The sequence below is a fragment of the Oryzias latipes genome, chromosome 13 (assembly GCF_053564925.1).
Source record: "Oryzias latipes strain Hd-rR chromosome 13, Olatipes_Hd-rR_3.1".
Lineage (NCBI taxonomy): Eukaryota > Metazoa > Chordata > Actinopteri > Beloniformes > Adrianichthyidae > Oryzias > Oryzias latipes.
Window position 1 is genome coordinate 18,744,238 of NC_136249.1, and position 20,144 is coordinate 18,764,381.

The window sequence follows — 20,144 nt, forward strand, 5'->3', positions numbered from 1 at the left end:
AAATCTCTGCATTTTATTATTAGAGATTTTGGCTTAAATCGGTTTTCTCATAGTGTGGCAACAACAAATATACTCTTACTTAATTTCTTTGTGTGCTTTGGTTATACATAATACTGAAACTTACTTTAAAGGGTATCAAGCTTTAAAATGAATATGCAAAAGTTTTAAACTGCATCAAGAGGAAGATTCTCATGCACCTTTTGTCCCACACCATGTAGCTCTTTTCTAAAATCAATTTCATTTTAAAATTAATTTTCTGTTGATGATTCACAATCCGAATGGGTAAACATAATGACTTCACTTGATGAAATGTAATTTTTGATAAATTATACAGTGGTCCCTCGCCATATCACGGTTCACATCGCGCTGCCTCGGTGTTGTTCAATGCTATTTTGCATTCTTTCGTTGTACGGGACATTGTGTTCTGCATTTTGATTGGCTGTTGATCTTGTCAATCAATTTCCTCCATGCCTATCTCCTGTAGAGAATGCGTCCAGCTTTGCCACATTAACATAAATATTTGATTGTGATCAGATCTTTATATTCATTCTATAATACTGAACTTATTTTTCTATGAAGGTTTGAACTTTAAGCATTTAAACAAGAGAAATACATGAAAGATGTTTGTGTTTGTCTGAGATGAGTGGATTAAGTGTCTAGTGAGGGTGTTTTACTGCCTTCAAATATCTGTAATCCTATTTTTAGAACATAACCCCTGCGATAAATGAGGGAGCAGTGTATTTACATCTGCAGTTCCTTTATTCTGCATGTGCGCGTTTCTGCTGGATGTAACCTGTGCTGACCATCGCTTGGTCTTCAAAGTATACATCAGACTCTTGATCAAGTCTCCTGCCACATACGGAACTGCGTATGGGCTGGAAGCGTTCCTACAGCTGCCACACACTTAAAAGTAATTCAATCTGCTGCTCACCTCCAGCTACAAAATATATGGATTTCACATTTCTAAATGTATTCTTCACACTAAAATGTTACATGCATTGGTCAGCTCACTTTTTTTTTTACAAGTTTGAGGGTAGTTTGATTGGGAGCTGAGAACTCTCTTCACATGTTGGTAAGATTCACGTGGCTAAAATTCATTTAACTTAATAGAAAGGTTCATTTCCACTTTTTGGCAGAAATTTGCAATAAAAGAAGGCTCAACTCAGACTTAATTTTGCTTTGGAAGTTTATACTCCCAGAGTATAAATACAATCAGTAGCTTTAAAAAGTGAGGATATCATCGTCTTACCTTACAGAACAAAACTCAACTATACTGCGGGTATACTTTAGGATCTTAAATGTGAAGAAAAAAGGTAGTAAAAGACTAAAAAATATTTTTATGTTAATCCGTAATGTCAAGTCCATAAATTCTCGTACGTTCAAAGGCAGAAAAAAAAGGACCAGTATTATACAATGACCTACATGCAAGCATCCATGTGTGCTTAACCAAAAACTAATCTACAAGTTTCCCTCAGTCTGGTATTTTAAATTTTAGATTTCTAATCTTTAAAAGGTTTCTTGATCTGCTGAGAGTTTCATATCTGCATGTTAGAGATAGGAAAGAAAGAAATATTGGTAAAAGAAATGATCTCCCGGATAAAGATTGGTTATCAGATTGTGTGACTTCAGAAAGTTATTTTCAGTTTATTTAAATAATTCTCATTTCAGAAGATGAATCCATGCTGGAATTTTGTGTCAAGATAACGACAATGATAAACTGCTTGTCCTGCAGCGGGTACAAACCAAAAACAATCTGAAGAAAACCAAAAAGGCTTGCAAGCAAGACGAAAGTGGGCTGGTGTTGCAAATTGTTCCACAACCACTGACATGAAATCACTTTCCTACCCCACTTGCAAGGCGGGATGTGAGCCAGAGTTAATATGCTGTAATAGGTTGGCTAGAGAGAGCCGCTTTGGCAGAATTGAAGACGGATCTCTTTTTTGCTTCACTGTCATTCAGTACGCACACAGCTAAAATCTGCCACGTGTTCAATATCAGACAAAGATTCTGCATCTGTCTTCTTTTGGTTGCTATTAGTTTTAGTTTGATACCCCAAATCTGAAATTCCACAATTTTCAGTCTAATTTTTCACAGGTTATATTTTTTGTAAGAGTTAAAGATAGTCAATTTTCTAATTTCTTCCAGATTTACTCTGCAGCTTCGAACCCCTAAGCCCTTAGAATAACTAAAACCACAAAAAAAAAAATAGCAAAAAGTCAACGACTACATGTTTATCTCTGAATAAACGTCATGGTCTCACGTTGAATAATTTAAATGTTTGGATTTATTTAGACCCTTTAGTTCAACTCTACAGTGGCACCAAACTGCAAAGTTTAAGGATTTTAAAGTTTTTTCTTTTGCATCTTATGAGCACAGCAGTGTGTAAAACAGTAAAGACCAGGGGCCTCATTTATAAACGTTGCGTACGCACAAAAGAAGGCGTACGCCACTCTCTACGCAATAGTTGAGATTTATAAAAAGCAAACTTGATGAGAAAATGTGCGGTCCTTCACGCAAGCTCTGACCCAGGCGTACGCACAAAAACGGGTGAAATGAGAAACGGCGGCACCGTCGGCAGATGGAAGAAACACGTGAAAGTGAAAATGAGAATACTGCCTCTCAGAAATAACATGAATACTTCACAAAGCAAGTCTTACAATTAACAGCCTACACGAACAGCCGTTTGATCCATCAGCAGTGAAACAAACATAAAAATAAAACAAAAAATACAACAGAAATTCAAATGAACACTTATTTGCAAAAAGAAAAGTGAAATATGTTCTGCAATATTGGCATGTTGTGCAATTCATCTTCATAAATAATATAGTTAACAGAACGAAATAATTTACAAAACTGATATTCTCGTCAGTGTGTCCGTCTGGCGGAGCAGATATAGGTGCAATCAGACAGACAGATGGATAAATACAGAGAGATGCATTAATTGTCCACTGGCGAAAGTTGTTTTCATAAAACATTTCTTCATAAGCTATGGAATTATGGTATTCATGCATATGCCTTTAGTTTGTTTTATTTTTGATAAAACAATGTATGTGTCAACCATTCACAAAGCAACAAGAAATTGCGCTGAACAATTTCCCATTTCCACGTCGATTATTACCGACATCTGTAGCTTGTCAGATGTAATTAAATGGAGGGAAATAAAATGCCCCATCACAATGGAACTGTGCGTCAATAATGACGCACAATGGCTGATCTTGCGCTTTTTGAAGATGTGGCAAATGGAAGAATTAGGAGTGAACGCATCTTTAGACAGCAAGAAGACTTGCTGGCAAACGAGGACGAGTGGCTTATGACCCGGTTCCGACTTCCTCGAGCCGTCCTCTTGGAGCTGTTGGGGGTGTGTCACCCGGTGCATCTGGCGCGTCGTGTCCCCCTCCGCCTCAGTCACCACTCCACTTAAGGGATTCCCCAATTATTGCCGCCAGTCTCTCATCAAGAGGGGTCAGCTCCGCTGTCCCCCCCCAAGCCCCAGACGTTTTTTCGCCACGACTTTGATGTCCGACCATTTCTTATTTATTTCGGCCACAGTCCGAGGTTGTGAGGCTACAGCATTTACGCCGTCTGCCAGCGTTTGCCGCTCACGTCCCTTTTTGGCATTAGCAATGCCCACACTGTGCCCTCCAAACAACACTTTTCTCCTCTTTTCCACCTCGCCAATGATAACTTCTACTTCACATTGAGTGAAGTTACGTTTTTTTTCATTTCCTCTCTGTGTTTGCCATGGTTTCGCAATCAATGAAGCCGCAAAAGCTGCGCTGCGTTTAGAATTGGTTGTGATTTATTAAGGGAAAGATGCGTAGGATGTGCGTGAGCACGGTTTTATAAATCCGAATATTTCTGTGCGTACGCACATCCTATGTTTCATCCGTACGCCACTTCTGACGCAAATCCTACGCAAAGTTTTATAAATGAGGCCCCAAGTGCGCACACCTTAAGAATTGCTAGAGTACTGTGCAAGGCAAGGCAAGTACGACAGCAACACCTGTACGTGTAACTTACAACACGTGTAAAGCGCGTGTAACTTACAACATACATTATCCTCACAAATACTTCACATTACTATAACCACAAGCATGGTCATTTTTTTTTTTTTTATGACGTCCCTTAGGATGGCTGCACGAGCCACAAGGGGACTACAAGACTCACCTGTTCTTCCTTTTAACACAACCCAAAAACCTGCAACACCCTCCGTACGCATGTGGTCAAGGCTTAAGGCCTTATGTGTTTATTTTCTGCACTGTGTTGGGATTGCTCCTATTTTTAGGACACATTAAACTTCCCAAGTAGGAATTCAACTCACCAACCACAAAAGTCACACAAGATTACTTTTATTTTATACATTTTAATGTGATTTTGCCTAAAGCAAAGCGGAAATTGTCCCAGCTTGTCCTGCCTTTGCTTGCGTTTGCTTAGAGTTTTTTTGTGCTCTCACACGTTCGTAGCTGTCACTCATATCAGGGCAGACTTAGATATATTTAATGTCATTTAATTACATACAATTAAATGTAATTAATTATATACATTTAATTACGTAGATGTGATCTCACTTTAACCCCAGAATTCAGACAAAGTTAAAAAGTAAACAAATCCATTTTATCCTGTCTCTGTTCTATCCGTGTTTGTGAACAGTTGCCTGCCTAAGTGCACCCCTTGCAAGCTTGACATAGTCGAAAGAAAATACATTACATGCGAGTAGCTTTATGAAAGCATAACATATGTGTTACATTTCTCAAAGGGGATAATTAAACAGTTAACTGGCAATAACTCAATGAATGCTATTTTGTGATTTAATTAGAAAAATGGTGTCTGAGTTTCTAGCAGTTTATTTTGCAGCCTCATTTAAAATAATTTTAACCCTTGTGCTATCCTAGGCACTTTAACATTGGGAGTTGGGTCATCTAGACCCACTAAACAGTGCGCTGAACCTTTTTTCTTCAAGGATTTGTGATCTTCACTGGTGTCCATGGATTACATGAAATCCTCTTTACCTGTATCCACCTTTGTCATGGTAGGGATAACACGTCAATGTAAGGGTGGGGTCATAGGATAGCATAAGGTATGAAGTGCATATCTAGCAGAAAAAAGTCAGGATTACATGAAAAACACAAATGCTTGCCTACCTCTATCTGGTGTATTGTGTTTTCTTGAGACTCAGCATGAAGGTAGGCTGTGGTGACACAGAGAAGAGAGAGATGGACAGGAATCCAAAACCTGTAGAGCAGAAAAAGAGGACAATTGCTTTTCAGCAGCTGGATGGCTCAGTTGGCTGGGTGTCGGAGTGGCGCATGGGGTTTGTTTCCCATGGGGCGCAATAAGCTTAATCCAGTGTGGGTCCTTAGGCAAGACCCTTAACACTACTGCCTACCTATGTAGCCACAAGAGGGCCTGGGTCTGGGTCTCCCTGTGCCGGTCACCAGCCCGAATGAAACACAAGGTTATGTCAGAAAGGGCATCGAACCTAAAAAAACAAATGTGTGAATCAGTGAAAGCTGATTTGCTGTGGCTAACCTTCTGAATTTATCTGGTCTTGGTATGGAAACTCTGGAGGTGGTAGCTTATGGGACTTGGTGGTCTCCCATTAAAGGACTAACAAGGCTAAATCCTGTTTTACTTCTGATCTTTGACTAAGTTAGGTGTGTCCAGGGTGGCATGGCTGTAAATATTAACATTTTAAAACATCAATACACATACAATCTATTCAATTGGCAAAGAAAAAAACTGGTTAAGGAAACAAATTAAAGTGTCGGGATTTTGACATCTCTCGTGGTTGAAAAGAGCTAAATATTTCTCATGAACATCTAACGTATTGGTGTAAAATCTGCTAGTGAATTTTCTAGCTATATTCACTCCTCTAATAGAGGCAGACCTTCCTGTCAATCTGCACAATGTGAAGCAGATGAAATAAATCACTGGTAGCCTGTGCCATCTTTCACTGCAGATAAGGAAACCCAAAGTAAAATGCTGAACTGCCACAGCTCACGCTCATCAGATGTGGAAATGTGGAGCTGTCAAACGCCAGTGCACACTGTCTAAACCTATTAAAACCCATTTAAATCCAGTTTCAAAACCACTAACACTAACAGCATAGAAAAGCTTACTTTAGACCTTTATTCAAAGAAGAAATCCTGTAATTATTGCTTTTTTTGTTGTTTTGCTTATTTCAAAGAGCTTTTAGTAAGACTATACCAAGACTTTTTTTGTTCTGGGCAAAAACCTGGAAGTCAGTCTGTTACACACCTTCACTATAAGACAGGAACTATTTTAAGAACATTAAAATGTGAACAATGATGCAAAATTTATGTAATTTTAAAAAAGGGCTCACTCAATATTGATCAAAGTGCCGTCAAAATAAAACTGACAGTTTGTTCTTGTGATTTTCAGTGAAGGCAATAAGGGGAGTTGCACATCAAACAGGGTGCTAGCATTTTGGCATTCAGTTTCCACTCCAGGTGAGCTAACAAGCTGTGGATTATTAGAAAGTCATCACTCAGCTAAGGACTGGGGACCAGACTCACATTTAATTTCTGATTTGCAATCTGCTGACAATAAACTTTGAAAAAAACTTTTTGTTTTAGAATTTGATAGCAAACTTTGCATGCTTTAATTTGCAAAGGGATTTGTTATTCCCACAATCCACAAACTGATCACAAAGAAAAGTGACTAGTAACATCGTGCAAGTTACCTCCATTCTGTAAAACAAAACCATTTGTTTGTTTTTTCAAGCGTAATCTCTCACCTTAAAACATTAGAAACAAATATCAGACAGTAGCTGTAAACTGCATTGGCTCGTTTATGTTAGATTATATATATTATATAGACACTTTTCCCCTTTTTGAATTTTTTTGTTTTTGTTCAGATGTTCAATACACAAAATTTCAATGCCTTATGGGAGCTTGATAGATTATGCTTTTGCAGATCAATTGGAGGTCTGACCCTCAGTTTCAGTCAGTTTAGTCCAAAAAACAAACACAATAGTAAAACATAGTCCATCTATTTACCCAAAAAAAATGAATGGAAAACACAATATAGAACCAGAAATGTCTCGTTCATAAAGAATATAGAGCCAAAGTGGAAGCCAATCAAAATTAACTCTCTTAGCTTACAACAACGAGACAAAGAGTTATAACAAGTTGTAAAACAAGACGATCCCATGAACCCAGACATGGAGGTATGCTTGCCAATGCTTTTGTAGAGCTCCTCAAAAAAACAAAAAAAACAAAACTGATCTCTCAATACCATCCATGTCTTCTGAATGGTTTATGAGATATACAACTACACGGTAAATTAGGGGTGTAACTGTTAATCCATGTTTATTTTTCTCTCCGATACTTTATTTATCCCTCAATAGGGAAATTCTTCTCTGCATTTGACCCATCCCCTGGGGGAGCGGTGAGCTGCAACTGAACTGCTCTCGGGAGGCGGTAGCGTTAAGGGTCTTGCCTAAGGACCCTCACTGAGTGATGTTAACTGCTCGCCATTGATATGGTAATTGCCCCCAGTACCATTGTTTCTTCCCCTCGGGGAAGACCCTCATAGGGTCAAATAACTTACGCAGAAAGTAGCAGGAGAATCTCAATTGTGCGAATGCTTCATAGCATTCACACAATTAAAGTCAAGAACACATTGGCACAACGCCAAATGGCTGATTTGTTTGATTACCATTTCAGTTGCTTGACCACAACAATAGTTGAAATATTTAATGTTGACAGTTTGCTAATGGGAATGATGAGTGAAAACGAGATTACACTGCCTGGGTAGTGTGCAACGGATGGCTTCATCTCAAGACTTAAAAGAATTTGATCTGACGGCAGACCCTCGGACAGTGCCTGATGATAGGAAAGATAAAACGCAAGGCAGGAGGGGGGGTAGATGGACTGGAGTAACTTACAAGCCATGGGAAGGTTTGGATGAATTGATAAAAAAAAACTGGAAAACTGGGATAAAAGAAAAGATTAGATGAAGAAAAATGAAGTCTGGTTAATGTATGATTCAAGTGGGATGTCAAGATAGGAGGAAGAGATGGTTTATTAGATAAAGACAGTATGGCTATGGAGTACCATATCTGAAACACTTATCCTTCTGTAGTGTACCACTTTGGATGGATAACTGGAAATGACAAAAGACTTGAGAGATGGGGTAGAATCAAGACACACTAGCTGAGTGACTAGCTGGATTTAGCCAAGTGAAGGGAGGATGTAATCAAGTATTTATAAAATACGTAATACAGTTCATCTCTACATTGAGCTGTGTTTCTGCTCTAAAACCTCAATTACATACAATAAAATAATGTAAAGAGAGACCTTGAGTAAATCGTTCCTTTTTCTTCTTGCAACAAGAAGCTTTCTGTATTGATCAATCAATTAATAAAACCAAAGCCCAATTATGTTGTCAAGACAGCAATCTTTCAGAGTGGAATACTGATAAAAAACAACTACATAAACAAAAGACAAAAAAACCTATGATGTGTTCCATACTTTTGAAATAAGCAGTCTACCCTCAGTGCAATGCACTCATGTCTGCTCTGAGTATATTTTTAAAACTCCTTTTTTCTTTAGAAATGAATGAAACAAGGTAAACTATGTTAAATAGCTTAGGCGAGGGGTTTAAAATGTGTCAAGAGTGAAGAACTCTACTTCTGCTAAAAAAGCCCCTGCAGGCTAATTAAAGGTTTTACAACAGCAGTCATGGTGCAGAACATTCCCTAGCTCTCAGCTACGCTAAATCTGCCAAATCAAAATTAACCTAATGACCACTTTGTTCCATCCATTTTATTCCACTCATCTAGGACAGGGTCGTGGGGGCAGAAGTCTACGCAAAGATGCCCAGACTTTCATCTGTCTCCACCTCCATCTCCAGTCACTAGGGGGACTCTGAGGCATTCCCATGGCAGTTGTGTCTCCAGTGTGTCTCCTTGGTCTTCCCTGGGGTCTCCCCCTAGTAGGACATGCCTGGAACACCACACCAGGGAGGCGTCCAGACCAGATGTCCGAGCCAGCTTAACAGGCTCCATCCAATAGAAAGGAGCAATGGCTCTACTCTGAGCTCTCTCCAGGTGACTGAGCTTCTCACACTATCACCAAAGGGGGTCACCCTGCATATATATATATATATATATATATATATATATATATATATACACTTTTTTGTTTTGAATATAATTCCACATGTGTTAATTCATAGTTCTGATGCCTCAGTGTAAATCTACAATTTTCATAGTCATGAAAATAAAGAAAACTCTTTGAATGAGAAGGTATGTCCAAACTTTTGATCTGTACTGTATATATATATATATATATATATATATATATATATATATATATATATATATATATATATATATATATACATATATGTGAAGGTGATAGTGGTGCCCGTGGTAATTGGACCACTCGGGGCAGTAACCCCCAAACTGGAGGAGTGGCTACAGCAGATCCCTGGAAAGACCTTAGACATCTCAGTCCAGAAAAGTGCAGTCCAAGGAACAGCTAAGAGACTGCGCAGGACCCTCAATCTCCCAGGCCTCTGGTAGAGGACCCGAGCTTGAGTGAGAAACCACCCAAGGGGGAGATGGGTGTTTTTTCTATTTATCCTTTTATTCTTGCCTAAGGCCCCCCCCTGCCTTAGGCAAGACCTTTCACACTGCTGCCTGCCCCATAACCCATGAGAGACAACGAGAACATGTCATGCTGACTCCCAAACAAGGTCTGCATTACGTGTTGGGGAACCAGGGAATCCTGATGGAAAGTGGGCTGCTGGAATAAGGCAATGTTTATGTTTAAATGTTTATATTCTAGTAATTCTACTCGGAAGGGTTACATGCAGAGAATGGATGCTTCAAAACCCACAATGAAAGCTTGCTGCAAAGTGACCAGTAGCTCAATGTCCCAACATTTACAAACAACAACTACTATCACAGTTTTAGAATGAAGAGGTAAAACACAAATGCACCACCATGGGAGTACCATTACACTGACCTTAAAGATGCAATGATGGCTAGAATGAAGCTCAGGCAACCCCAACACCAAGAACAATGATTTAGAAAAATACTATCTGAAAGTCTACCGGAAACTGTCTATGAAGCAATGCAGCAATTCCCACCACAACAATCGCTGAAACCAATGAACTAATATTAATTTCAGGTGCAGTGGTCCTGGACATGCTTGGCTATAAAAGCTACCATGAGATAAAACAATACATAGAAACAATGGTTGGAGGCTAAAATCGAGGCAGCTCAGAGAGAAATGGGTCAACTGTCAGAGGCCCAAAGAGGTGCAATGAAAAAGCAAGTGTCCAAGAGATACAGGTAGATGCCCATACCTGAAGCACAGGAAACTGACAAACAAAGGCTCGTGAACTCAACCAGCAGTTGTACACAGAGACAATGAAGAAAGATAGATAAACAGACTGTTCGCAACTCAACCTGCAAAAGTGTATGCACAGGGGCAGGGTCATAACACCAGAGCAGACCCAACAAGGCTGGAAACTGAACAGTATTCAAAAAGTATATGGGAGAAAGAGGCAGCACATAACAGCAATAGTCAATGGCTGGTTTCTGTGAGAAAAGAGCATAATAACTTCCCCGAGCAGAATCTAGTGACCATCACAGTGGCAGGCATCCAAGAAAGGACCTCAGGTATTAAGAACAGGACAGCGGGCTCTGACATAATACGTGCCTACTGGCTGAAGAAACTCACTGCACTCCATGAGCCCTGACAGCACAAATGTGTGGCACAAATGTGTCCTACACAAATGTGTAAGCTGTTCATGAGGCACCTGAAACAATCCAGCATATAACTGCAGGGTGTGAGATTCTGGTAGGGAAAGCATATGTGGAGTGCCACAACCAAGCGGCTGAAATAGTGTACAGGCACATGCGTGGAAAAAACGGACTGGAAAACTGCCTCCAAAAAGTGGTACAGAATAAAAAAGCAAATATCCTGTGGGACATCCAGATACAAATGGACAGGTTGGTAATGGCAAACACCAAACATACATTGTAGTGGTGGATAAAGAACATAGGAAACCATTGTGGTGGATGTGGTAATTCCAAGCGATAGCAACATATAGAACACAGTTGTCAAACTCCAGGCCTCAAGGACCGGTGTCTTGGATGTTTTCTAATCAATCTGCCATTGAAGCTCCTTATTGGCTAATCACACCTGATCCAGGTAATCCACAGCAGATGAGGCAGGATTTCTGAAAAACCAGCAGAAGGTCGGCCCTCGAGGCCTGGAGTTTGACACCCATGATATAGAAGAAGGAACATGAGACACTGGAGTAATACCAGGAACTGGTAAAAGCTTGGAAGATAAAGTTGACAGTTGTGCCCATGGTGAGGTCGGCCCTCGAGGCCTGGAGTTTGACACCCATGATATAGAAGAAGGAACATGAGACACTGGAGTAATACCAGGAACTGGTAAAAGCTTGGAAGATAAAGTTGACAGTTGTGCCCATGGTAATTACTTGAGGTAGTAACCCCCAAACTGGAGGATCAGAAAAGGGCAGTGCTAGGAACAACAAAAGTTTTCAATGGTCTTAGTCAAATCTGCCCTTACATGTTGATACAGGCTATCTGGAGGCAAAAATGAGCAATCATGTACGAGACACACAGGTGGCCTGCAGGAAATATCAAACTATTACACCATTCAGTAAGCTTGTAGGGCGAAAATGTATATGGACTTTTTTTTATAACCATGCTGAGAGTGACAAGTTGTAGCAAACACAAATTTTTCATTATTTAATCCCCAAAAAGCCTGCCCCACTGCGCAAGGGGCCTGTCAGGTCTGTTCTACAACCCTCCACGAGCCGGACAACCCAAAAACCCACAGCACTCGTGCGGGCCAACACCCCCATCTGACTCGTACTTCGCACGACCCACAAGCTCCCAGACCATTGATACAGGACCCAAGCTTGTTTGAGAAGGGATTTTATTTTAAACTAAAAAAAAAGTCAATTTTCTTTGTGAAGATTATCAGCAACAATGTCAACATTTTAAGGGGCACATGCATTAATCCGGAGGCCTCTATAAATTAAATGTAAATGAGCATTTATTTGGATGTTGATTTCTTTTCCTGTTTTAAGCCAAATAAATTTTATTTTTTTTAAAGAATCAATAAATACTTTAATGTGATATGCATTAGGAAGGTCATTCATGTAAAAAATCAAAGCAATAACAAGTAACCTGATGATGTAGTTATTAAATCTACACTACCTGTGATTGTTTAATCCTTATTAAAGCACAATCATAGTTTAAACTTTGTTTTTTGTTTTTTTAGCATTCTAACCATATGACTTTCAAGCCTCTGTAAAAGACCATTTCTCCTGCACCAACACACCACTTTTGTGCTGTGAGATCTGGAAAGCTATTGATATTCCGCTTAACCCGGGGCTATATTTAGCGGCTGCTCTTGCAAATTCAATGTTTCAAGGGTAAGAAAATGGCATGTCAGTTAGCTTTGACAATATTTACGTGCTTTCATTCAGCAAAAAAACAAACAAAAAATAATAATAATAATAATAGGTATATTAGCATCTATCAAGTTTGATGTATTGTCCTTCATGTTTTTACTTTTCTAACTAGTAACAGAATAAGTGAAAGAATCTCTGCCTTGTGGAAATCTTTCTTTGTGATTGATCTATAAAACCAAAAAAGACATTCAAATGTGTTTCTCTTTAATTCAACTTAACCAGATTCTTTTAACTTGTAGCTGTTGTTTGAGCATTTAAAAGTTTTTATTTTTTTATTTTCTGAACTATGTAAGTGATGACTGGCTTTAGTTTCAGCAAAAGGTGCCAAAAAAACCTCTCAAATTAGGCAGGGGATTTTAAAATACAGTCAATTGTATCTTAAGAAGGGAAACTTAAAAAAGAAAAGGAAGATTAACTTTTTATATAATTTGTTGGGCAAATGCTGCACTTTTGTAGCAAAAACCTCTTTTTCAAAAGTAAAAAAAATGGAATAAAAAGAATTAATATAGATGCTAGCAATCAAAATATTTAGTCAGGGTTCAATTCTATGCAATGGTTTACCAATAATACTATCTATTCTAATCTATTAAGAAACCCAAATGTTAACGAACCAATACATTCAGATATTCGTAATAGGATATGGGTCACAAATTGATACGGGAATTCAAAGAAATGGGTAAAAAAGAATTAGTCAGTATGAGAAACATAATTAGCTCAGTGGGATTCTGCCTGTGTTTATCTATGGAAGAGTTTGATCCTCCTGCTGCGAATAATGGTCATGACTGAATTTGTTCAGTTTTAATTTAATTTCATCACATTTAATTTGTCATTCTGGCACCTATTCCCTTCCCTTATATTTCCACTCTATTCTTTCATGATTTGTCTTCCCATTAGTGCTTGTTCATGGGGAACTTTTAAGGGATATGATGGAAGTAATTTGGGATTATGTCACATTGTGGGCCATAACTATATAGTAACTCTTTTATAAAGATAGTGTCTAAACTTCAGAAAAAGCTGATATATTTTTTATTCAAAGCTGATTACTAATGATTATGAGAGAAATGCTTAAAATGTACATCAAAAGCACAGCGTTGTGCTCATTTTCTATCAGGATGATGAATCGTATGATCTTAAAGAGGACCTTTAAATGTTTTGGACTTTTCTGCAAAAAAAACCCCTCAAGTTTTGCTAAAAGACAACAAGAGTAAAATATTGTAGATTTACTTTTGCAGTTTTACTTTCTTCAAAGATGGAGGTATAGTTTCCCTTGTTTTATGCTCAAATCTAACTGCATCCATTAATGTTCAGATTTGTTAGTAATGAGCATTGCTTTTTCCTCTATAGTATTCAAAAGCTTCTAAGTTTTGGAAATAAAGACACCAGTTCAGTAAGCAATACCCACTTTCTGGTGAGATTCAACTCATTTTTCATGTCATGTTTTTTCTCTGTTTAATTTTTAATAAAACCCTAAATTTGAATCACATTTTACCATTTCTCTGAGAAAATGCTTTTGTTTTCCGATCCAAACAGCACACCAGAAAAACATGGCATTATGAATCCCCCAGCACAGACCCCGCTCCGCTTCCATTTTCTGCAACTCTCTGTCCTATTACACTGCAATCACTTGTACTGCTGAAGTGACTGAGCATATCAGTGTCATTGGACTGTAGTAATTATGCTGAGAATGGCTAATTTCCTGCCATCCACAGAGAAGCAAAGCTACTGAGCACTTGTGCTTTCTGTGATTTCAGGCTATGGCATGGTATTTTGAACACACTTAGATTCTTCTGTTTTGTGTCAACGTAAAAATGTTTTTGTGTCTAATGCTGCACATCTATAGTATCTGCATACAATATACACACACATTTGTATTTAGTCAGGACATGTGGCATTTATTGACAGTATATAAAGCAGTTTGGAGAAAGAATTTGTCCTTTTTGTAATGCAGAATGTTCACATCAGATATTTTTAACCACATTGCCAGCCATCTGGGCTGACCTCCAAAACCAATACGTTTTTCATGTCAAGATGTTTGAGATTTCAGTCACAACTGCTTGATCAACTGTTGGCTGGTGACCTTCAATCTGTCAACATCACTTTTCCACTTATCACAGATAGATGCAGTCATATCAACTAAAAATCGGTTCTCAATTAAATTCTTCGTTCAACCTTTTTACACCAAAGCTCCAGTGTTGCCGTTTTATTTACTATCGTAACTCTTCAACCGTTGACGCAATGTGATTCTGAACAGAGAAAAGCAGCCCTGTGCTGATATGCAACACTTTACAGTTTTGAAGTTCTTACGCAATTAACATAAAACAGCTGATTCTGTCGCAGAAAAAAGCAGCTTTGTGACGTTTTGCTACACTTTACTTTCATAGATTTGCATAACAATGCATTGCCAATATGAAATGCCGCTTTTCTCCTTGTTAGAATAAGCTGATTCAGGCTGAACGTGAACGATCAAAGATTTACGGTATGTCATGGATTGTGTGTCATTTAGTAGTAGCTGGCAACATCTCAGGTCGTAGGGTTGATTTAGCTGTCCTTTCTAAACGTTTTAATATTGCTGTCATTCGATTCATCTTTATGGCTGGTAATTAATTAATCGAAATAACCTATTCTAACCCAACCCATAATATCTGTGAAAAGCCTAATTTCAAGGTATTTTAATTCAATTTTGTGACTTTGTGGTGCAGTTAAAGATTATACAGCTAAAAAGTGGTGATGGTAATGAAGTTTTTTCCTATAAAAGACATCCAACTTTTACTTTTACACAACCAATGGATTATTTTTTTTCAATCTCAAACAATTAGGTAAAACAAAATATAAGGTTAAGAGTGCCCGGTTTTAAAATAAAAAAAAAAAAAAAACAGTAGGAATATTTTTCCTAAAAAATCCAATAGGTATTGACCACAAATTTCTTTTTAATACATACAGTATGTTGACACACCTTATCCGCAGTTTATTACATCAACAAAATTTTTAAAAAAGCCTGAGCGATCTGAGTTTCATCTAACCCTTGTGCTATTTTAGATGACCCCACCCTTACATTGACGTGTTCTCCCTACCATGACAAAGGTGGATAAAGGTGGAAAGATTTCATGTAATCCATGGACACCAGTGAAGTTCACAAATCATTGAAGAAAAAAGGTTCAGCGCACTGTCTAGTGGGTCTAGATGACCCAACGCCCAATGTTAAAGTGCCTAGGATAGCACAAGGTTAACCTGTTATGTGAATTTGGTAATTTTGAAGACTAGGATGCAGTAGACGAGAAAGAGAGATAAGAATATATGGAGGAAGTGAGACATGAGGAGTTGGTACCAGAGGAATTGAACAATTTAGACTTTGTTTCTTTGAAACAATTGTTTGCTTCATCATTTGGACAAAAAACATGCAGTAAGAGGTGCACTTTCCCTCTGAAATGATGCTTTGTATCACATATGCCGTCCAGCATATCTAGGCCTTCCACTTCTCTCCGCAGCCGTAGAGTAGTGTCGTAGTAGGCTCCATAGCGGTTATCATGATGCATCGTACCATATTTCAAATATTCAGCTTTTTGTGAAAAATAATTTAAACTTAAAAATATAACAAAGTTGATAATAATCGATTAATTTTTTTGTAAGTGGAACATTGCCCATTGAGGTGTCCATTATCAGAAATGAATGGAGTTTGTCGAAGCAACTGTCCGTCGCGATCAGCCCTCTGTCGTCAATAAATATATGATAACGAACACCTTGTTGGGCATCCTCCCTTACATAGTAGATCATTATTTGGCAGTATTTTCTGCAGACATATTATTTTAGTCTTGCTAATGACTCTTGTCTCGAGCCTTTGCTAGCTCAGGTGCTAATATTTATGTGGTTAATTGGCACCCTGTTGTTCCCCCTGAGACTCCATGAATCCAAATACTGTCTATGACAGCTTGAATCAAGGGCCAAAATGAAAAGAAGATGCCAGGAATCATATGCTGATTATTAGGAAGCAAGACTCATTGATGGGCAGTGAGATGCTGTAGCTCATTAGGGAAACCACTTGGTTGTGCAGCTCATATCAGAGTGACCCTGCACAATGACAACACTAAATATCAACAGTGTGAAAGACTGTCACTGGGATTTGCATTAAACAGAACAAAGGTTTTTATGCGTGAAATGACTAACTGAATATAGATACCCCAAGTGTTGTGATGCCATCCAATGATTGGAAGTTTCTCAGCTTTTTAGTGGCTGCTGTTTTCCTTGGGGAGAATATTAACAAAACCCAACTTCTCAAGAAATGGGAAAAAACTGAAGGACAAACAATAACATCAGTTGGAAGCAATGACTAGACCTAAATTAAACAAAATTTATGGGACAACGGGATGGTAACTGAATATGTCCATTAAAGCTCTTGTATATTTTAGAGTGAAAAACCAAATGGCCATGCTGTCATTTGAGTACAAACTGAGGTTTACAAAATTCCAACCAAAGTAAAACCTAATCACAAAATATTTTAAACCAGAGTTGAGATGTATTTGCATGTTTTACTTTGGAGTAACTGACTGGTTTTGTCTTAAAAGCCACTTGGCTTTTGATTTTTGGGATTTGTACACTGCACTGACTGACTCCTGTTACTTTATAGTGTTTTCTCCTGGGCTTAACTCTCAATTCCACCATCTACACAAATGTGGAACTCCTTAAAATGTAAACAATGCAAACAGTCTTTTTCTGCCATCATGCATCACACAGTGAGGATCATATTGTAGATATAAAAATCTTTGCAGAGAAGCAGGCTTACACATACGGTACTGACTTCACCCAAATGCATGAGGCCCCAGCTGCAAGGGATTAGAGATTAGCACAATGGTAGGGACGAATCTATCCAAACTCAGCAGTATATTAAATGCATATCCTCTAACATTAATCCTGCATATCAGTAGATACATTGACTGTTTGAACTACGTGTGTTCACCTAAAGATTATACCTTGCCCAGTTTACGTATTGGTTGTATTGTTACATTTGCAGCCTGACTCATGTGAGGTCTTTCAGTAAATGTCACCTTTTTTTTTCCTTTCTAATTTAGTCTTTACCATTACTTTAATTTACAGCATTACATAATAGGATGGGGGACGGGCATCCTGTTCAGAGTTTACTTTGCCTTTGCCTGGGGCCTGTTTCAGAAAGGAGGTTAAGTGTAAACTCTGAGTGCGTTAACCCTGGAATCAGGGAAACCCTGGGTTTTCCGTTTCAGAATGGGAGTTTTGTTAAACCAGAGAAAGCAGAGTATGTCAAACCCGTTTCTGAAAGAGAGGTAACTTATACTCGGAGTCAGTGTCCATGGTTACTTATGCTGTGAACCTAACCTGGTCGGGAGCAGGTTTTATCCTCTAAACTCAAGGTTTCTGCCGGTCCCCTCCCCTTTTTAAAGACGAAGTGGTATTTTTCGCTTTAACCTTCATTGCCCAAATGTCCGTCACACAGAGACGGTCTAAGTGACAAGAATGGCTTGTTTTTTTTTGGAGGACCCAATAGACGAGGAGGCTGCATTAATTCGTAGAGAATTATATTTACCTCGTACGAGGATTTTGAGAAGACTCAATATTTTGTCATTGCTCCATACGTTTTTGTTTGAGCGTCACCGTTTTTCGTTGCAGTCAATTACATATACAAAATGAAAACAACATTAGGTCCGAAAGGTTCAACAGTAGACAAAAGTTCACTTTTAAAAACACAATTGCATGTATAAATATTAAACTGACTAACGTTTTCAAGAGGGGGAGGTTAACAAAAAAGTCCTCTGAACATTGCATTTTTCCCCAGATTGGTTCTGTACACTAGGCAGCATTTCATGCATTTACACCAGGAATAACACTTCAAAAGTATACCTAAATATCGGCATTTTTTATTTCACTCCTTACGCTATTTAAAAAGTTATTACAGTCAATATTTTATAACAATGATTTAAATGCAAACTTAGGCATTAACTTGAGCAGCTATGTTTTCCACGCTAACTGTCTCTGTTTTGCAGATGCAGCGGTGTTGCTTTTCTTCTGGAATATGTGCTCATATTCACTGTAACTCTGCAGCAGCACGTCAAGTTCAGCTGGCGAAAAATACGCAGACCTCTTTTTTTCACGGTTGCCATGGTGACTCGTGATATCTGCGCTCCATTGATAATGGCTTCTTATAGTCGCGGTGCGCACGCTAAACTCAGAATCAGTCCACTCAGAGTTGATTGACCCAACTCGGATCAGCTTCTCTGAAACAGAAAACTCAGAGTTGTTAATCTCCCGATTGACCAACTCAGAGTTCAAGTTCAACCTCAGAGTTGGTTGAACCTCCTTTCTGAAACAGGCCCCTGATGGCAGCTGGATAGGCTCTAGCAACTTCATGACCCTGAACAGGTCATATGTGGACAATGAATAGACAATGTAAATATGTATTTTCTATATCAATGTTAGAGTAAAGGGAGAGCCGTTCATCTCATCATAAGAACAGCTATGATGCAGTAGAAGGTGTTTCTGTAATAAAATTTAGAATCTAACTTGACAATTAATTAGTCCAATCCTTTTATGAAATGACATTGGACTTATACACCTGTAAAAGTTTTACAGCTATTACAGTAATATTGTCACAAGAACAGGCAGACGGCTGGTTCCAATTGTAGCAGGTTTATTAGCTCAGCTAAAAGTCCACAAAGCTAAATCAAGGTCATGCAGGCAGGGGTAAATCACAAGCATGAGAGCCTAAGCAAAGAAACAGGGGTAGACAGAATCCAGGCGAGGGAAACAGAGTCCGAGGCAAAATAGGGTCAGGGAACAGATGATCGTATCCAGGTATAATGTTTGGTAATGCAGGCAAAGTGGCACAAACAATACTTCATGCTGAGTGAGGCTCGTGCCACGTTTAAGTAAGCTGTGGTTGATTGAGTGAAAGAGAGTCAGGTGTGCCGCATTCAGGAAGTTTGCGCTAGGGTTGATGGAAGATGTAGTGGGATTAGAACTCTGGAGATGGTTCCTGCTGGAGACCAGAAGGGGAGACAGAGCTCTGACTTCTGACAAATATGAACTATTTTGAATTTCAATGTAAATAAATGTCAACTGTAAAAAGGCAAAATGGAGGCCAATTGCATAGTAAGATGATATTGCCTGAAATAACCTTATTTGTGTATGTATAAATATATATATCATATATATGTATATACATATATATGTATATACATATATACATATATATATCACATATATAAATATGTGTATATATATGTATATGTATGTATGTATGTTACCTTAAAAAATGCTGCAACTGAAGACAACACAACAATCTTTTTTTTTTTTTTTTATTTCATACATCTGTTATCCTCAGGTGCATTCAATGAAATTATAGCTTTCATGAAATGATCACAACAGGTCTGAGTAACAAAACCAACAGAATTTTTGATATAAACATATTTTCACTATACTGTCTATTTGCGTGTGATTGGATGTCAGTACGTGAAGATGGGTTGAAATCTTGAAAGCATAATTACTGTCGAGCCTGTAGACCAGGGCTATGGGTGAATGAAAGCTCGCCATTTATTTGTTTTATCAATTCCTGACTATTTCATTTTGTCTCAAGAGTAGGCTACGTATCTTTTATTTTCCTTTCCACGAAATATAAAATTCAGTTTGCATGC

The 20,144-nt window shown here is 38.3% G+C and overlaps 1 protein-coding gene across 6 annotated transcripts in view; it reads right to left on the reverse strand.

The window, feature by feature from the left end:
- The window catches only part of zgc:172282 (leucine-rich repeat and fibronectin type III domain-containing protein 1-like protein), a 154,058-nt gene that overhangs the window by 72,119 nt on the left and 61,795 nt on the right, over window positions 1-20,144 (reverse strand). For 3 of the 6 annotated variants that reach the window (XM_078930021.1, XM_078930025.1, XM_078930020.1), the window contains 2 exons: window positions 5,387-5,479; window positions 5,142-5,232 (listed from right to left, as the gene is read on the reverse strand). The gene's annotated coding sequence lies outside the window, so the exon portion shown is untranslated. The remainder of the gene's footprint in view (window positions 1-5,141; window positions 5,233-5,386; window positions 5,480-20,144) is intronic. The other 3 variants (XM_078930024.1, XM_078930019.1, XM_078930022.1) reach the window with 1 other exon arrangement.